The 18,810-nt window shown below is 44.3% G+C and overlaps 1 protein-coding gene across 3 annotated transcripts in view; it reads right to left on the minus strand.

Annotated features, from left to right (window-relative positions):
* The window catches only part of tmem169b (transmembrane protein 169b), a 52,804-nt gene that overhangs the window by 25,986 nt on the left and 8,008 nt on the right, over positions 1-18,810 (minus strand). Inside the window, exon 2 of one of the 3 annotated variants that reach the window (XM_070875117.1) lies at positions 6,924-7,066. The exons of the other annotated variants lie outside the window; for them this stretch is intronic. The gene's annotated coding sequence lies outside the window, so the exon portion shown is untranslated. The remainder of the gene's footprint in view (positions 1-6,923; positions 7,067-18,810) is intronic. 3 annotated transcript variants of the gene reach the window in all.

Raw genomic sequence — 18,810 nt, forward strand, 5'->3', positions numbered from 1 at the left:
AAGCATGCACTCCCATGTTCCCCCACCAGGGAGCGTATCCTCTGAAGTCCCAAGGGTTCCCAGCAACCCTTGGGAGCACTGTATATAAGCCGGCCCCCTAAGGCCTGTTCCTCACTCTGGAGTGTCTTAATAAAGACTGAGGTCACTGTTACTTTAACCTCCCTGTGTGCAGTCTCATCTGTGTTAGGAACACAATAGACAGATTTTTGAAAGATAAGGGAGTAAAGGATTATGAGGAGCGGGCGGGGAAGTGGAATTGGGACCAGGATCAGATCAGCCATGATCTTATTGAATGGTGGAGCAGGCTCAAGGGACCGAATGGCCTACTCCTGCTCCAATTTCTTATGTTTTTATGTTAAAAGTCCATTTACGCAGGATAAAGGAGCCCACTTGATTGGGACCCCATCCACCATCTTCAACATTCACTCCCTCCACCACCGGCGCACGTTGCTACAGTGTGCATCATCTACAAGATGCATTGCAGCAACTCGCCAAGGCTTGTTCGGCTGTACCTCCCAAACCAGCGACCTCGAGCACCTAGAAGGACAAGGGCAGCAGGTGCATGGGAACACCATCACCTCCGCGTTCCCCTCCAAGTCATACATCATCCTGACTGGGAAATATATCGGCCGTTCCTTCATCATCGCTGGGTCACAATCCTGGAACTCCCTCCCTAACAGCACTGTAGGAGCACCTTCACCACACGGACTGCAGCGGTTCAAGAAGGCGGCTCACCACCACCTTCTCAGGGGCAATTAGGGATGGTCAATAAATGGTAGCCTTGCCAGCGATGCCCACATCCCATGGACGAAAAAAAAGTTATACCTTTATAAATTACTGAGTATGCCACAGCTGGAATATTCTGTCCAAATTTGGGAACTACACATTCGGAAGAATGTCTGGAAACATAGAAAATAGGTGCAGGAGTAGGCCATTCGGCCCTTCGAGCCTGCACCACCATTCAATAAGATCATGGCTGATCATTCACCTCAGTACCCCTTTCCTGCTTTCTCTCCATACCCCTTGTTCCCTTCAGCTGTAAGGGCCATATCTAACTCCCCCTTGAATATATCCAATGAACTGGCCTCAACAACTTTCTGCGGCAGGGAATTCCACAGGCTAACAACTCTCAGTGAAGAGGTTTCTCCTCATCTCGGTCCTAAATGGCTTAACCCTTATCTTTAGACTGTGACCCCTGGTTCTGGACTTCCCCAACATCAGGAACATTCTTCCTGCATCTAACCTGTCCAGTCCCGTCAGAATTTTATATGTTTCTATGAGATACTCTCTCATCTTTCTAAACTCCAGTGAGCACGTAGAAACATAGACATAGAAAATTGATGCAGGAGTAGGCTATTCAGCCCTTCGAGCCTGCACTGCCATTCAATGAGTTCATGGCTGAACATGCAACTTCAGTACCCCCTTCCTGCTTTCTCGCCATACCCCTTGATCCCCCTAGTAGTAAGGACTTCATCTAACTCCCTTTTGAATATATTTAGTGAATTGGCCTCAACTACTTTCTGTGATAGAGAATTCCACAGGTTCACCACTCTCTGGGTGAAGAAGTTTCTCCTCATCTCGGTCCTAAATGGCTTACCCCTTATCCTTAGACTGTGACCTCTGGTTCTGGACTTCTCCAACATTGGGAACATTCTTCCTGCATCTAACCTGTCTAAACCCGTCAGAATTTTAAACGTTTCTATGAGGTCCCCTCTCATTCTTCTGAACTCCAGTGAATACAAGGCCAGTTGATCCAGTCTTTCTTGATAGGTCAGTCCCACCATCCCGGGAATCAGTCTGGTGAATCTTCGCTGCACTCCCTCAATAGCAAGAATGTCCTTCCTCAAGTTATGAGACCAAAACTGTACACAATACTCCAGGTGTGGCCTCACCAAGGCCCTGTACAACTGTAGCAACATCTCCCTGCCCCTGTACTCAAATCCCCTTGCTATGAAGGCCAACATGCCATTTGCTTTCTTAACCGCCTGCTGCACCTGCATGCCAACCTTCAATGACTGATGTACCATGACACCCAGGTCTCGTTGCACCTCCCCTTTTCCGAATCTGTCACCATTCAGATAATAGTCTGTCTCTCTGTTTTTACCACCAAAGTGGATAACCTCACATTTATCCACATTATACTTCAGCTGCCATGCATTTGCCCAATCACCTAACCTATCCAAGTCACTCTGCAGCCTCATAGCATCCTCCTCGCAGCTCACACTGCCACCCAACTTAGTGTCATCCACAAATTTGGAGATACTACATTTAATCCCCTCGTCTAAATCATTAATGTACAATGTAAACAGCTGGGCCCCAGCACAGAACCTTGCGGTACCCCACTAGTCACTGCCTGCCATTCTGAAAAGTACCCATTTACTCCTACTCTTTGCTTCCTGTCTGACAACCAGTTCTCAATCCACGTCAGCACACTATCCCCAATCCCATGTGCTTTAACTTTGCACATTAATCTCTTGTGTGGGACCTTGTCGAAAGCCTTCTGAAAGTCCAAATATACCACATCAACTGGTTCTCCCTTGTCCACTTTACTGGAAAAATCCTCAAAAAATTCCAGAAGATTTGTGAAGCATGATTTCCCTTTCACAAATCCATGCTGACTTGGACCTATCATGTCACCTCTTTCCAAATGCGCTGCTATGACATCCTTAATAATTGATTCCATCATTTTACCCACTGCTGAGGTCAGGCTGACCGGTCTATAATTCCCTGTTTTCTCTCTCCCTCCTTTTTTAAAAAGTGGGATTTACATTGGCTACCCTCCACTCGATAGGAACTGATCCAGAGTCAATGGAATGTTAGAAAATGACTGTCAATGCATCCGCTATTTCCAAGGCCACTTCCTTAAGTACTCTGGGATGCAGTCCATCAGGCCCTGGGGATTTATCGGCCTTCAATCCCATCAATTTCCCCAACACAATTTCCCGACTAATAAAGATTTCCATCAGTTCCTCCTCCTTACTAGACCCTCTGACCCCTTTTATATCCGGAAGGTTGTTTGTGTCCTCCTTCGTGAATACCGAACCAAAGGACTTGTTCAATTGGTCTGCCATTTCTTTGTTCCCCGTTATGACTTCCCCTGATCCTGACTGCAGGGGACCTACGTTTGTCTTTACTAACCTTTTTCTCTTTACATATCTATAGAAACCTTTGCAATCCGCCTTAATGTTCCCTGCAAGCTTCTTCTCGTACTCCATTTTCCCTGCCCTAATCAAACCCTTTGTCCTCCTCTGCTGAGTTCTAAATTTCTCCCAGTCCCCCTGTTCGCTGCTATTTCTGGCCAATTTGTATGCCACTTCCTTGGCTTTAATACTATCCCTGATTTCCCTTGATAGCCACGGTTGAGCCACCTTCCCTTTTTTATTTTTACGCCAGACAGGAATGTACAATTGTTGTAGTTCATCCATGCGGTCTCTAAGAGTACAGGCCTAGTCAATCCAGTCTCTCCTCATGTCAGTCCTGCCATCTCGGGAATCAGTCTCGTGAACCTTCGCTGCACTCCCTCAATAGCAAGAATGTCCTTCCTCAGATTAGGAGACCAAAACTGAACACAATATTCCAGATGAGGCCTCACCAAGGCCCTGTACAACTGCATAAAGACCTCCCTGCTCCTATACTCAAAACTCCTAGCTATGAAGGCCAACATACCATTTGCATTCTGCACCGCCTGCTGTACCTGCATGCCAACTTTCAATGACTGATGTACCATGACACCCAGGTCTCGTTGCACCTCCCCTTTTCCTAATCTGCCGCCATTCAGATAATATTCTGCCTTCGTGTTTTTGCCACCAAAGTGGATAACCTCACATTTATCCACATTATACTGCATCTGCCACGCATTTGCCGACTCACCTAACCTGTCCAAGTCACCCTGCTGCCTTTTAGCGTCCTCCTCACAGCTCACACTGCCACCCAGCTTAGCGTCATCTGCAAACTTGGAGATATTACACTCAATTCCTTCATCCAAATCATTAATATATATTGTAAATAGCTGGGGTCCCAGCACTGAGCCCTGCGGTACCCCACTAGTCACTGCCTGCCATTCTGAAAAGGACCCGTTTATCCCGACTCTCTGCTTCCTGTCTGCCAACCAGTTCTCTATCCACGTCAGTACATTATCCCCAATACCTTGTGCTTTAATTTTGCACACCAATCTCTTGTGTGGGACCTTATCAAAAGCCTTTTGGAAGTCCAAATACACCACATCCACTGGTTCTGCGTTGGCCACTCTACCAGTTACATCCTCAAAAAATTCTAGAAGATTTGTCAAGCAGGATTTCCCTTTCATAAATCCATGCTGACTTGGGCCGATCCCGTCACTGCTTTCCAAATGTGCTGCTATTTCATCTTTAATAATTGACTCCAACATTTTCCCCACTACTGATGTCAGGCTAACCGGTCTATAATTACCAGTTTTCTCTCTCCCTCGTTTCTTAAAAAGTGGTGTTACATTAGCTACCCTCCAGTCCATAGGAACTGATCCAGAGTCAATAGACTGTTGGAAAATGATCACCAAAACATCCACTATTTCTAGGGCTACTTCCTCAAGTACTCTGGGATACAGACTATCAGGCCCCGTGGATTAATCGGCCTCCAATCCCATCAATTTCCCTAACACCATTTCCCGCTGAATAAGGATTTCCTTCAGTTCCTCCTTCTCACTCAACCCTCGGTCCTCTAGTATTTCCGGAAGGTTATTTGTGTCTTCCTTCGTGAAGACAGAACCAAAGTATTTGTTTAACTGGGCCGCCATTTCTTTGCTCCCCATTATAAATTCACCTGAATCTGACTGCAAGGTACCTACATTTGTTTTCACTAATCTTTTTCTCTTCACATATCTATAGAAGCTTTTGCAGTCAGTTTTTATGTTCTCAGCAAGCTTCCTCTCATGCTCTATTTACCCCCTCCTCTGCTGTATTACAAAATTCTCCCAGTTCTCTGGTTTGCTGCTTTTTCTGGCCTCTTCCTTGGATTTAACACTATCCTTAATTTCCCTTGTTAGCCACGGTTGAGCCACCTTCCCCGTTTTATTCTTACTCCAGACAGGGATGTACAATTGTTGAAGTTCATCCGTGTGATCTTTAAATGTTTGCCATTGCCTATCTACCGTCACTCGCCAGTCTATTCTCGCCAATTCACATCTCAATTCTCGGCCTCAGAACAGGAAAGGTTGCGGGGAGATTTAATAGAGGTATTCAAAATGATGAGGGATTTTGATCAAGTACATGAGGAGAAACTGGTTCCAGTGGCAGAAGGGTCGGTAACCAGAGAGAATACTTTAAGGTAATTGGCAAAAGAACCACAGAATCATAGAAATTTATAGCACAGGAGGCCGCCATTCGATCCAATGTGTCCGTGCTAGCCAAAAAAAGAGCTATCCAGCCCAATCTCACTTTCCAGCTCTCGGTCCACAGCCTTGCAAGTTACGGCACTTTAGGTGCATATCCAAGTACTTTTTAAAGGTGATGAGGGTTTCTTCCTCTACCACCCTTTCAGGCACTGAGTTCCAGACCCCCACCACACTCCGGGTGAAGAATATTCTTAACGCCCCTCTAATCCTTCTACCAATTACCTTAAATCTGTGACCCCTGGTTATTGGCCTCTCTGCTAAGGGAAATAAGTGTTTCCTATCCACTCTATCCAGGCCCCTCATAATTTTATACACCTCAATAAGGTCTCCCCTCACAGTCTTCTCTGTCCCAAAGAAAACAACCCCAATCTATCCAATCGTTCCTCGTGCTAAAATTCTCCAGTCCTGGCAACATCCTGGTAAATCTCCTTTGTACCCTCTAGTACGCTTCTCAGTATCCTACCATTCATGGAGCATTCCCTTGCCTTGTTAGCCCTCTTGAAATACATTATCTCACATTTCTCTGGATTGAATTCCATTTGCCACTGTTCTGCCCATCGATAGCTTTCTGCAGTCTACAGCTTTCTTCCTCACCATCAACTACACCGACAATTTTTGTATCATCTGCAAACTTCTTAATCATGCCCCCTGCATTGAAGTCTAAATCATTGATATATACCACGAAAAGCAAAGGACCTAGTACTGAACCCTGCGGAACCCCACTGGAAACATGCTTCCAGTCACAAAAACACTCGGCAACCTTTACTCTTTGCTTTCTGCATCAGACAATTTTTGATCCAACTTGCCTCTTTGACCTGGATCCCATGGGCTTTTACTTTTCTGACTAATCTGCCATGTGGGACCTTATCAAAAGCCTTGCTAAAGTCCATATACACTACATCATCTGCACTGCCCTCATCGACCCTCCTGGTTATCTCCTCGAAAAATTCAATCGAGTTGGTAAGACACAACCTTCCTTTAACAAATCCATGCTGACTTTTCTTGATTAATTTGTGCCTTTTTAAATGATGATTAATACAGTCCCTCAGAATTTTTTCCAATAATTTGCCCACCACCAAGGTTCGGCTGACTGGCCTTTAATTACCTGGCCTGCAGCTAAAGAGAATTGGAAAATGATGGTCAAAGCCTCTGCCATTTCCTCTCTTAACAGCCTGGGATACATTTCATCCGGGCCTGAGGATTTATCTACTTTCAAAGATGCTAAACCCCGTAATATTTCTTCTCTCACTAGTTTATCTCATCTGATATTTCAAACTCAACTACAATGTCTGCAAAGTATTCAATAAGAACCATACCCACGTCTTCCGTCTCCACGCACAGGCTAACTTTTTGAGAGATGATAATTTTTTTTGCTCAGTGAGTTATGATCATCTGGAATGCACTGCGTTAAAGAGTGATGGACGCAGATTCTTGAAGAGGAGAACATTCTCCCTGCTCCCCATCTCCCCCTCCCTAGCCCCTCCTCCCTTTCACTCCTGGGATGAAGTTTGTCTCCATGCTCAGTGTTATGACTGTGGTTGGCCATCATTTCTACCTTGGCTAGCTGCTGGACAATTTTCCAATGTTGCTCCTGGTCAGCTGCCCATTCGTGGTGCCAATTCTGGGCTGTTCCTGCTGCCCACTGATTGGCTGCTGTAGGGCCAGTGGTGTAGACCCGAGCCACTACATCTGCCAAACCTACAAAAAACGTCAATACAGCACATTACCCTTTTCACACGATTTTATTTCTATGGAGAATATTTGTGCTGTTGGCTCTTTATATCTTGGTCCGGGAGCAATAGTTTTATATTTTTATTATACTCTTTTTCTATGCTCACTTTGCATATTTAGGTTAGAGTCTTTTTATGTATTGCAGTAGAGGTAATAATCATGTACTTTTCTTCTAGATTCTTTATATCTTGATGTGAGGAATAATTTTAATATTTGGTACATCCTCTATATAACTTTTATGTATTATCCTGTGTTTTTTTAATATTTGTATCAACTCCTTAAATACTTGAGTGGTTTGAAAAGGAACTGTTTGCAGGGCTTTGGGGAAATAGCAGGGGAATGGGACTAAGTTCAGACACGGTGGACCAAATGGCCTCCTTCTGGTGCTATTGTGGGATAGGATCCAAGCTGAAGGTTGAGAGACCGTACAGGTGAGCAATGGAATGGTGGAACCTGGAGGCAAAAAAAAGCATGCATTGCGATTCCAGTGAAAGATGCGGCAAGGCAGAGGGTGGCAAAGGTCGACAGTACTCGACAGTTCAGGACACGGGGAGAGAAGTGTGCAAGCATCAGTTGGACACAGAACTCACAGGTACAGGGCATGTTCGTGGAATTGTCCAATACATACACAGTACTGGAGAAGTGGACAGCGACAGTAACTCACAGCAGGGTGGTCCTGACCAAAGTTACAACACGAGACTGACCAAAAAGGTGAGGCAGGTAGACCTTCGGAATAGGAGAGTGAGAGATAGTGAGAGATTCGTTAGTCCAACAATTTTCCCACAACTGAGGTTAGGCTGACTGGCCTGTAATTACTCGGTCTATTCCTTTCTCCCTTCTTAAACAAAGTACCATATTAGTAGTCCTCTGGCACCACACCTGAAGCCAGAGAGGATTGGAAAATGATGCTATTTCCTCTTTCGCTTCGCTTAACAGCCTGGGATACATTTCATCCAGGCCTGGATTCTTATCCACTTTCAAAGCTGCTAAACCCCTTAATACCTCCTCTCTATGTTTATTTCATCGAATATTTCACACTCCTCCTCCCCGATAGTGTCTGCATTGCCCCTCTCTTTTGTGAAAACAGACGCAAAGCATTCATTAAGAACCATACCCACATCTTCCGCTTCCACACACAGATTACCCTCATGGTCTCTAATAGGCCCTACCCTTTCTTTAGTTATCCTCTTGCTCTTAATATAATTTATAAAACATCGTTGGGTTTTCCTTGATTTTACTTTCCAAGAATTTGACCCCTCTGCCAAAGGTCCTTCCTATCCAGGCTCTTCATCATTTTATACACCTCAATCAGGTCTCCCTTCAGCCTCCTCTATTCCAAAGAAAACAGACCCAACATCTCCAATCTTTCCTCATAGCTAAAATTCTCCAGTCCAGGCAACATCCTTGTAAATCTCCTCTGCATCCTTTCCAGTGTAATCACATCTTTACAGGTAATGTGGTGACCAGAACTGCACGCAGTATCCAGCTGCAGCCTAACCAGTGTTTTATACAGTTCAAGCATAACCTCCTTACTCTTGTATCCCATGCCTCAACTAATAAAGGCCGCCTTAACCACCTTGTCGACCTGGCCTGCTATCTTCAGGGATCTGTGGACCTGCATTCCAAGGTCCCTTTGTTCCTCTACACTTTTCAGTGTCGTACCATTTAATGTGTATTCTTTTGCCTTGTTGACCAGATAGTAAGAGTTTCTACAGGTACATAAAAAGGAAAAGAGTGGCTCAAGTAAGTGTTGGTCCCCTAGAGAATGAAACTGGGGAATTAATAATGGAGAACAGGGAAATGGCAGAGATGTTGAACAAATATTTTGTATCGATCTTCACGGTAGAAGACACTAAAAACATCCCAACAGCAGATAATCAAGAGGCTATAGGGAGGGAGGAACTTAATACAATCAGTATCACTAATGAAGTTGCACTCGGTAAAATAGTGGGACTAAAGACAGACAAAGTCCCCTGGACCTGATGGCTTACATCCTAGGGTCTTAAAAGAAGTGGCTGCAGGGATAGTGGATGCTTTGGTTGTAATGTACCAAAATTCCCTGGATTCCCTGGACGGTCCCAGCAGATTGGAAAAATGCAAATGTAACACCCCTATTTAAAAAAGGAGGCAGACAAAAAGCAGGAAACCATAGACCAGTTGGCCTAACATCTGTTGTTGGGAAAATGCTGGAGTCCATTATTAAGGAAGCAGTAGCGGGACATTTGGAAAAGCATAATTCAATCAAGCAGAGTCAGCATGGTTTTATGAAAGGGAAATCATGTTTGACAAATCTGCTGGAGTTCTTTGAGGATGTAATGAGCAGGGTGGATAAGGGGGAACCAGTGGATGTGGTGTATTTGGATTTCCAGAAGACATTCGATAAGGTGCCACATAAAAGGTTACTGCGCATGATAAAATTTCACAGGGTTGGGGGTAATATATTAGCATGGAGAGGATTGGCTAAATAACAGAAAAGAGAGTCGGGATAAATGGGTCATTTTCCAGTTGGCAATCAGTAACTAGTGGGGTGCCACAGGGATCGGTGCTGGGGCCTCAACTATTCACAATCTATATTAATGACTTGGATGAAGGGACCGAGTGTAATGCAACCAAGTTTGCTGATGATACAAAGATGGATGGACAAAAAATCTGCAAAGAGATATAGACAGGCTAAGTGAGTGGGCAAAAATTTGGTAGATGAAATATAATGTGAGAAAATGTGAGGTTATCCACTTTGGCAGAAAAAATAGAAAAGCAAATTATAATTTAATGGAGAAAAATTGCAAAGTGCTGCAGTACTGAGGGATCTGGGGGGGTCCTTGTGCATGAAACACAAAACGTTAGTATGCAGGTACAGCAAGTGATCAGGAAGGCAAATGGAATGTTGGCCTTTATTGCAAGGGGGATAGAAACATAGAAAATAGGTGCAGGAGTAGCCATTCGGCCCTTCGAGCCTGCACCACCATTCAATGAGTTCATGGCTGAACATGCAACTTCAGTACCCCATTCCTGCTTTCTCGCCATACCCCTTGATCCCCCTAGTAGTAAGGACTACAGCTAACTTCTTTTTGAATATATTTAGTGAATTGGCCTCAACAACTTTCTGCGGTAGAGAATTCCACAGGTTCACCACTCTCTGGGTGACGAAGTCTCTCCTCATTTCAGTCCTAAATGGCTTACCCCTTATCCTTAGACTATGATCCCTGGTTCTGGACTTCCCCAACATTAATAAGAACATAAGAACATAAGGATAGAGTATAAAAGCAGAGAAGTCCTGCTACAACTGTACAGAGTATTGGTGAGGCCACACCTGGAGACTGCGTACGGTTTTGGTCTCCGTATTTAAGGAAGCATTGGAGACAGTTCAGAGAAGGTTCACTAGATTGATTCCGGAGCTGAGGGGGTTGACTTATGAAGATAGGTTGAGTAGGTTGGGCCTATACTCATTGGAGTTAGAAGAATGAGAGGTGATCTTATTGAAACATATAAGATAATGAGGGGGCTCGACAAGGTGGATGCAGAGAGGATATTTTCACTCATTGGGGAAACCAAAACTAACAGCAATAGTCTTAGAATAAGGAGCCACCCATTTAAAACCGAGATGAGGAGAAGTTTCTTCAGAGAGGATTGTAAATCTATGGAATTCTCTGCCCCAGAGAGCTGTGGAGACTGGGTCATTGAATATATTTAAGGCGGAGATAGACAGATTTTTGAGCGATAAGGGAGTAAATAGTTATGGGGAGCTGGCAGGGAAGTGGAGCTGTGTCCATGATCAGATCAGCCATGATCTTATTGAATGGCAGAGCAGGCTCGAGGGGCCGAATGGCCTGCTCCTGCTCCTGTTTCTTATGTTCTCCCCAAATGCATTACCTCACACTTATCCGGATTGAATTCCATTTGCCACTGTTCTGCCCACCTGACCAGTATATTGATATCTTCCTGCAATCCGCAGCTTTCTTCTTCATTGTCAACCAAGTCTATTTTAGTGTCATCTGCAAACTTCTTAAGCATACCCACAACATTCAAGTCCAAGTCATTAATATATATCATAAAAAGCAAGGAACCCAGCACTGAGCCCTGCAGAGCCCCACTGGATACAGCCTTCCAGTCACAAAAACACCCATCAACCATTACACTTTGCTTCCTGCCTTTTTTGGATCCAACTTGCCACTTTGTCCTGGATCGCATGCACTTTTACTTTCATGACCAGTTTTAATATATGCATAAATGCCTTATGAAAGTGCATATACACATCAACTGCAAACCTCCATCAATCCTCTCAATTACATTTTTCAGACGCGAGTTGCCTTGAACAAATCATTTATTAAACCATGTTCATCCAAGTGACAATTAATTTTGTTCTGGATTATTGTCTCGAGAAGTTTTCTAAGCACCACGTTCAGCTGACTGGCCTGAAGTTGCCGGGTTTATAAAAACATAATAAATAGGAGGAGTAGGCCATACAGCCCAGCGAGCCTGCTCCACCATTCAATAAGATCATGGCTGATCATCAACCTCAACTCCACTTTCCCGCCCGATCTCCATACCCCTCGATTTCCTTAGACTCCAAAAATCTCAGCCTTGAATATATTCAGAGACTCAGCACCCACATCCCTCTGAGGCAGAGAATTCCAAAGATTCACCACCTCAGAAGAAATTCCTCCTCATCTCTATCGTTTTGCTACGCACTGAGCCACAGCTGACACAGCATTAAACATAATACTCAATCCATTCTTAAATATAGTGATCACCCTGTCATTAAACACAGTGGAAATCACCCTCCATTATTAAAACATACTGCAATCACCCTCTATTATTAAATGCAACGCAATTGCCTGAGAGACGCGATTCAAACGCTGGGTTCCTTGCCCACATTTGATGGGTGTCGCGTACCGCCTGTGCAGACACTCTGCCGTTACCTACAACACACGGGACTGTCAGTCCTATATGGCTCAGAGACGTGGACCATATACAGTAGACACCAAGTCGCTGGAGAAATATCACCAACGATGATATTTGCCCAGGGCCGGTTAGCCTGACATCAGTAGTGGGGAAAATGTTGGAACAATTATTAAAGATGAAACAGCAGCGCATTTGGAAAGCAGTGACAGGATTGGTCCAAGTCAACATGGATTGACAAATCTTCGAGAATTTTTTGAGGATGCAACTAGAAGAGTGGACAAGGGAGAACCAGTGGATGTGGTGTATTTGGACTTTCAAAAGGCTTTTGACAAGGTCCCACACAAGAGATTGGTGTGCAAAATTAAAGCACATGGTATTGGGGGTAATGTATTGACGTGAATAGAGAACTGGTTGGCAGACAGGAAGCAGAGAGTCGGGAAAAACGGGGTCTTTTCAGATTGGTAGGCAGTGACTAGTGGAGTGCCGCAGGGCTCAGTGCTGGGACCCCAGCTCTTTACAATATACATCAATGATTTAGATGAAGGAATTGAATGTAATATCTCCAAGTTTGCAGACGACACTAAGCTGGTTAGCGGTGTGAGCAGTGAGGAGGATGCTAAGAGGCTGCAGGGTGACTTGGACAGGTTAGGTGAGTGGGCAAATGCATGGCAGATGCAGTATAATATGGATAAATGTGAGGTTATCCACTACGGGGGCAAAAACTGGAAGGCAGAATATTATCTGAATGGCGGCAGATTAGGAAAAAGGGAGGTACAACGAGACCTGGGTGTCATGGTTCATCAGTCATTGAAAGTTGACATGTAGGTACAGCAGGCGGTGAAGGCGGCAAATGGCATGTTGGCCTTCATAGCCTGGGGATTTGAGTATAGGAGTAGGGAGGTCTTACTGCAGTTGTACAGGGCCTTGTTGAGGCCTCACCTGGAATATTGTGTAGTTTTGGTCTCCTAATCTGAGGAAGGGCATTCTTGCTATTGAGGGAGTGCAGCGAAGGTTCAGCAGAATAATTCCAGGGATGGCAGGACTGACATATGAGGAGAAACTGGATCGACTGGGCCTGTATTCACTGGAGTTTAAAAGAATGAGAGGGGATCTCATCGAAACATATAAAATTCTGACGGGATTGGACAAGTTAGATGCAGGAAGAGTGTTCCCAATACTGGGGAAGTCCAGAACCAGGGGTCACAGTCTAAGGATAAGGGGTAAGCCATTTAGGATCGAGATGAGGAGAAACTTCTTCACTCAGAGAGTTGTTAACCTGTGGAATTCTCTACCGCAGAAAGTTGTTGAGGCCAATTCACTAAATATATTCAAGAGGGGGTTAGATATGGCCCTTACGGCAAAGGGATCAAGGGGTGTGCAGAGAAAGCAGGAAAGGGGCACTGAGTGAATGATAAGCAATGATCTTATTAAATGACAGTGCAGGCTCGAAGGGCCTACTCCTGCACTTATTTTCTATGTTTCTAAATGGGCTACCTCTTTTCCCGAGACTGTGTCCCCTAGTTCCAGACACTCCAGCCAGGGGAAGCAACCTCTCAACATCTACCCTGTCAATCCCCTTCAGAATTATGTATGTTTCAATGAGACCACCTCATTCTTCTAAACTCCAGAGTGTCGGCCTATTCTACAGAATCTCTCATCATAAGACAGCCCTCTCATCCAATGAATCAATCAAATGAACCTCCATTGCACTGCCTCCAAGGCAAGTATATCCTTCCTTAGATAAGAAGACCAAAACTGCGCACAGTACTCTAGGTGTGGTCTCACTAAGTTCCTGTACAATTGTAGCAAGGGTATCTTACTCTTATACCCCAATCCCATTGGAATAAAGGACAGCATGTCATTTGGCTTCCTGAACCTGCATGCTAGCTTTCTGGATTTAGAAACATAGAAAATAGGTGCAGGAGCAGGCCATTCGGCACCTCGAGCCTGCACCGCCATTCAATGAGTTCATGGCTGAACATGCAACTTCAGTACCCCATTCCTGCTTTCTCGCCATACCCCTTGATTCCCCTAGTATTAATGACTACATCTAACTCCTTTTTGAATATATTTAGTGAATTGGCCTCAACAACTTTCAGTGGTAGAGAATTCCACAGGTTCACCACACTCTGGGTGAAGAAGTTTCTCCTCATTTCGGTCCCTTATCCTTAGACTGTAATTGGGAACATTCTTCCTGCATCTAACCTGTCTAAACCCGTCAGAATTTTAAACGTTTCGATGAGATCCCCTCTCATTCTTCTGAACTCCAGTGAATACAAGCTCAGTTGATCCAGTCTTTCTTGATATGTCATTCTGGCCATCCTGGGAATCAGTCTGGTGAATCTTCGCTGCACTCCCTCAATAGCAAGAATGTCCTTCCTCAAGTTAGGAGACCAAAACAGTACACAATACTCCAGGTGTGGCCTCACCAAGGCCCTGTACAACTGTAGTAACACCTCCCTGCCCCTGTACTCAAAGCCCTTCGCTATGAAGGCCAACATGCCATTTGCTTTCTTAACCGCCTGCTGCACCTGCATGCCAACCTTCAATGATTGATGTACCATGACACCCAGGTCTCGTTGCACTTCCCCTTTTCCTAATCTGTCACCATTTAGATAATAGTCTGTCTCTCTGTTTTTACCACCAAAGTGGATAACCTCACATTTATCCACATTATACTTCATCTGCCATGCATTTGCTCACTCACCTAACCTATCCAAGTCACTCTTCGCAGCTCACACTGCCACCCAACTTAGTGTCATCCACAAATTTGGAGATACTACATTTAATTTTCTCGTCTAAATCATTAATGTACAATGTAAACAGCTGGGGCCCCAGCACAGAACCTTGCGGTACCCCACTAGTCACTGCCTGCCATTCTGAAAAGTACCCCTTTACTCCTACTCTTTGCTTCCTGTCTGACAAACACTTCTCAATCCACGCCAGCACACTACCCCCAATCCCCCATGTGCTTTAACTTTGCACATTAATCTCTTGTGTGGGACCTTGTCGAAAGCCTTCTGAAAGTCCAAATACACATCAATTAGTTCCCCCTTGTCCACTCTACTGGAAACATCCTCAAAAAAGTCCAGAAGATTTGTCAAGCATGATTTCCCTTTCACAAATCCATGCTGACTTGGACCTATCATGTCACCTCTTTCCAAATGCGCTGCTATGACATCCTTAATAATTGATTCCATCATTTTACCCACTACCGATGTCAGGCTGACCGGTCTATAATTCCCTGTTTTCTCTCTCCCTCCTTTTTAAAAAGTGGGGTTACATTGGCTACCCTCCACTCCATAGGAACCGATCCAGAGTCTATGGAATGTTGGAAAATGACTGTCAATGCATCCACTATTTACAAGGCCACCTCCTTAAGTACTCTGGGATGCAGACCATCAGGCCCTGGGGATTTATCGGCCTTCGATCCCATCAATTTATCCAACATGATTTCCCGACTAATAAGGATTTCCCTCAGTTCCTCCTTCTTTTTCTAGACCCTCTGACCCCTTTTATATCCAAAAGGTTGTTTGTGTCCTCCTTAGTGAATACCAAACCAAAGTACTTGTTCAATTGGTCTGCCATTTCTTTGTTCCCCGTTATGACTTCCCTTGATTCTGACTGCAGGGGACCTACATTTGTCTCTACTAACGTTTTTCTCTTTACATATCTATAGAAGCTTTTGCAGTCCGTCTTAATGTTCCCTGCAAGCTTCCTTTTGTACTCTATTTTCCCTGCCCTAATCAAACCCTTTGTCTTCCTCTGCTGTGTTCTAAATTTCTCCCAGTCCCCAGGTTCGCTGCTATTTCTGGCCAATTTGTATGCCACTTCCTTGGCTTTAATACTATCCCTGATTTCCCTTGATAGCCACGGTTGAGCCACCTTCCCTTTTTTATTTTTCCGTCAGACAGGGATGTACAATTGTTGTAGTTCATCCATGCGGTCTCTAAATGTCTGCCATTGCCCAACCACTGTCAACCCCTTAAGTATCATTCGCCAATCTATCCTAGCCAATTCACGCCTCATACCTTCAAAGTTACCCTTCTTTAAGTTCTGGACCATGGTCTCTGAATTAACTGTTTCATTCTCCATCCTAATGTAGAATTCCACCATATTATGGTCACTCGTCCCCAAGGGCCTCGCACAACTAGATTGCTAATTAATCCTTATTATAATGTGGATAAATGTGAGGTTGTCCACTTTGGTGGCAAAAACAGAGAGACAGACTATTATCTGAATGGTGACAGATTAGGAAAAGGGGAGGTGCAACAAGACCTGGGTGTCATGGTACATCAGTCATTGAAGGTTGGCATGCAGGTACAGCAGGCGGTTAAGAAAGCAAATGGCATGTTGGCCTTCATAGCGATGGGATTTGAGTACAGGGGCAGGGAGGTGTTACTACAGTTGTACAGGGCCTTGGTGAGGCCACACCTGGAGTATTGTGTACAGTGTTGGTCTCCTAACTTGAGGAAGGACATTCTTGCTATTGAGGGAGTGCAGCGAAGGTTCACCAGACTGATTCCCGGGATGGCGGGACTGACATATCAAGAAAGACTGGATCAACTGAGCTTGTATTCACTGGAGTTCAGAAGAATGAGAGGGGATCTCGTAGAAACGTTTAAAATTCTGATGGGTTTAGACAGGTTAGATGCAGGAAGAATGTTCCCAACCGGAACCAATGTCCTCGGGGGAGTGTTTGTTCGTGCTGTTGGGGAGGAGTTAAACTAATATGGCAGGGGGATGGGAACCAATGCAGGGAGACAGAGGGAAACAAAAAGGAGACAAAAGCAAAAGACAGAAAGGAGATGAGTAAAAGTGGAGGGCAGAGAAACCCAAGGCAAAAAACAAAAAGGGCCACTGAATATAAAGGGGCTGCAGGAGGGGTCAAAACTAAAAATCATGATTTAAAAACTAGTATTAAAACACTCTACCTAAAAGCACGCAGCATTCGAAATAAAGTAAATGAGTTGACGGCACAAATCATTACAAATGAGTATGATTTGGTGGCCATTACAGAAACGTGGTTGCAGGGTGGCCAAGACTGGGAATTAAACATACAGGGGTATCTGACGATTCGGAAAGATAGACAAGAAGGGAAAGGAAGTGGTGTAGTTCTGTTAATAAAGGATGATATCAGGGCAGTTGTGAGAGACGATATTGGCTCCAATGAACAAAATGTTGAATCATTGTGGGTGGAGATTAGAGATCGTAAAGGGAAAAAGTCACTGGTGGGTGTAGTTTATAGGCCCCCAAATAATAACTTCAGGGTGGGGCGGGCAATAATCAAGGGAATAATGGAGGCATGTGAAAAAGGAACGGCAGTAATTATGCGGGATTTTAACCTACATATCGATTGGTCAAATCAAATCGCACGGGGTAGCCTAGAGGAGGAATTTATAGAATGTATACGGGATTGTTTCTTAGAACAGTATGTTACAGAACCTACAAGGGAGCAAGCTATCTTAGATCTGGTCCTGTGTAATGAGACAGGAATAATAAACGATCTACTCGTAAAAGATCCTCTCGGAATGAGTGATCACAGCATGGTTGAATTTGTAATACAGATTGAGGATGAGGAAGTAGTGTCTCAAACGAGCGTACTATGCTTAAACAAAGGGGACTACAATGGGATGAGGGCAGAGTTGGCTAAAGTAGACTGGAAACACAGACTAACGGTGACACAATTCAGGAACAGTGGAGGACTTTTAAGGAGCTCTTTCATAGTGCTCAACAAAAATATATTCCAGTGAAAAAGAAGGGCAGTAAGAGAAGGGATAACGAGCCGTGGATAACCAAGGAAATAAAGGAGAGTATCAAATTAAAAACCAATGCGTATAGGTGGCCAAGGTTAGTGAGAAACCAGAAGATTGGGAAAATTTTAAACGACAGCAAAGAATGACTAAGAAAGCAATAAAGAAAGGAAAGATAAATTACGAAGGTAAACTTGCGCAAAACATAAAAACGGATAGCAAAAGCTTTTACAGATATATAAAACGGAAGAGTGACAGAAGTAAATGTTGGTCCCTTTGAAGATGAGAAGGAGGATTTAATAATGGGAAATGTGGAAATGGCTGAGACCTTAATCAATTATTTTGCTTCGGTCTTCACAGTGGAAGACACAGAAACCATGCCAGAAATTGCTGGTCACAGGAATGTGGGAAGGGAGGACCTTGAGACAATCACTATCACTAGGGGGGTAGTGCTGGACAGGCTAATGGGACTCAAGGTAGACAAGTCCCCTGGTCCTGATGAAATGCATCCCAAGGTATTAAAAGAGATGGCGGAAGTTATAGCAGATGCATTCGTTATAATCTACCAAAATTCTCTGGACTCTGGGGTGGTACCAGCGGATTGGAAAGCAGCTAATGTTTAAAAAAGGGGGCAGACAAAAGGCAGGTAATTATAGGCCGGTTAGTTTAACATCTGTAGTGGGGAAAATGCTTGAAGCTATCATTAAGGAAGAAATAGCGGGACATCTAGATAGGAATAGTGCAATCAAGCAGACGCAGCATGGATTCATGAAGGGGAAATCAATATTTAACTAATTTACTGGAATTCTTTGAGGATATAATGAGCATGGTGGATAGAGGTGTACTGATGGATGTGGTGTATTTAGATTTTCAAAAGGCATTCGATAAGGTGCCACACAAAAGGTTACTGCAGAAGATAAAGGTACGCGGAGTCAGAGGAAATTTATTAGCATGGATAGAGAATTGGCTGGCGAACAGAAAGCAGAGAGTTGGGATAAATGGGTCCTTTTCGGGTTGGAAATCGGTGGTTAGTGGTGTGCCACAGGGATCGGTGCT

This window comes from Pristiophorus japonicus, chromosome 3, assembly GCF_044704955.1.
Source record: "Pristiophorus japonicus isolate sPriJap1 chromosome 3, sPriJap1.hap1, whole genome shotgun sequence".
NCBI lineage: Eukaryota > Metazoa > Chordata > Chondrichthyes > Pristiophoridae > Pristiophorus > Pristiophorus japonicus.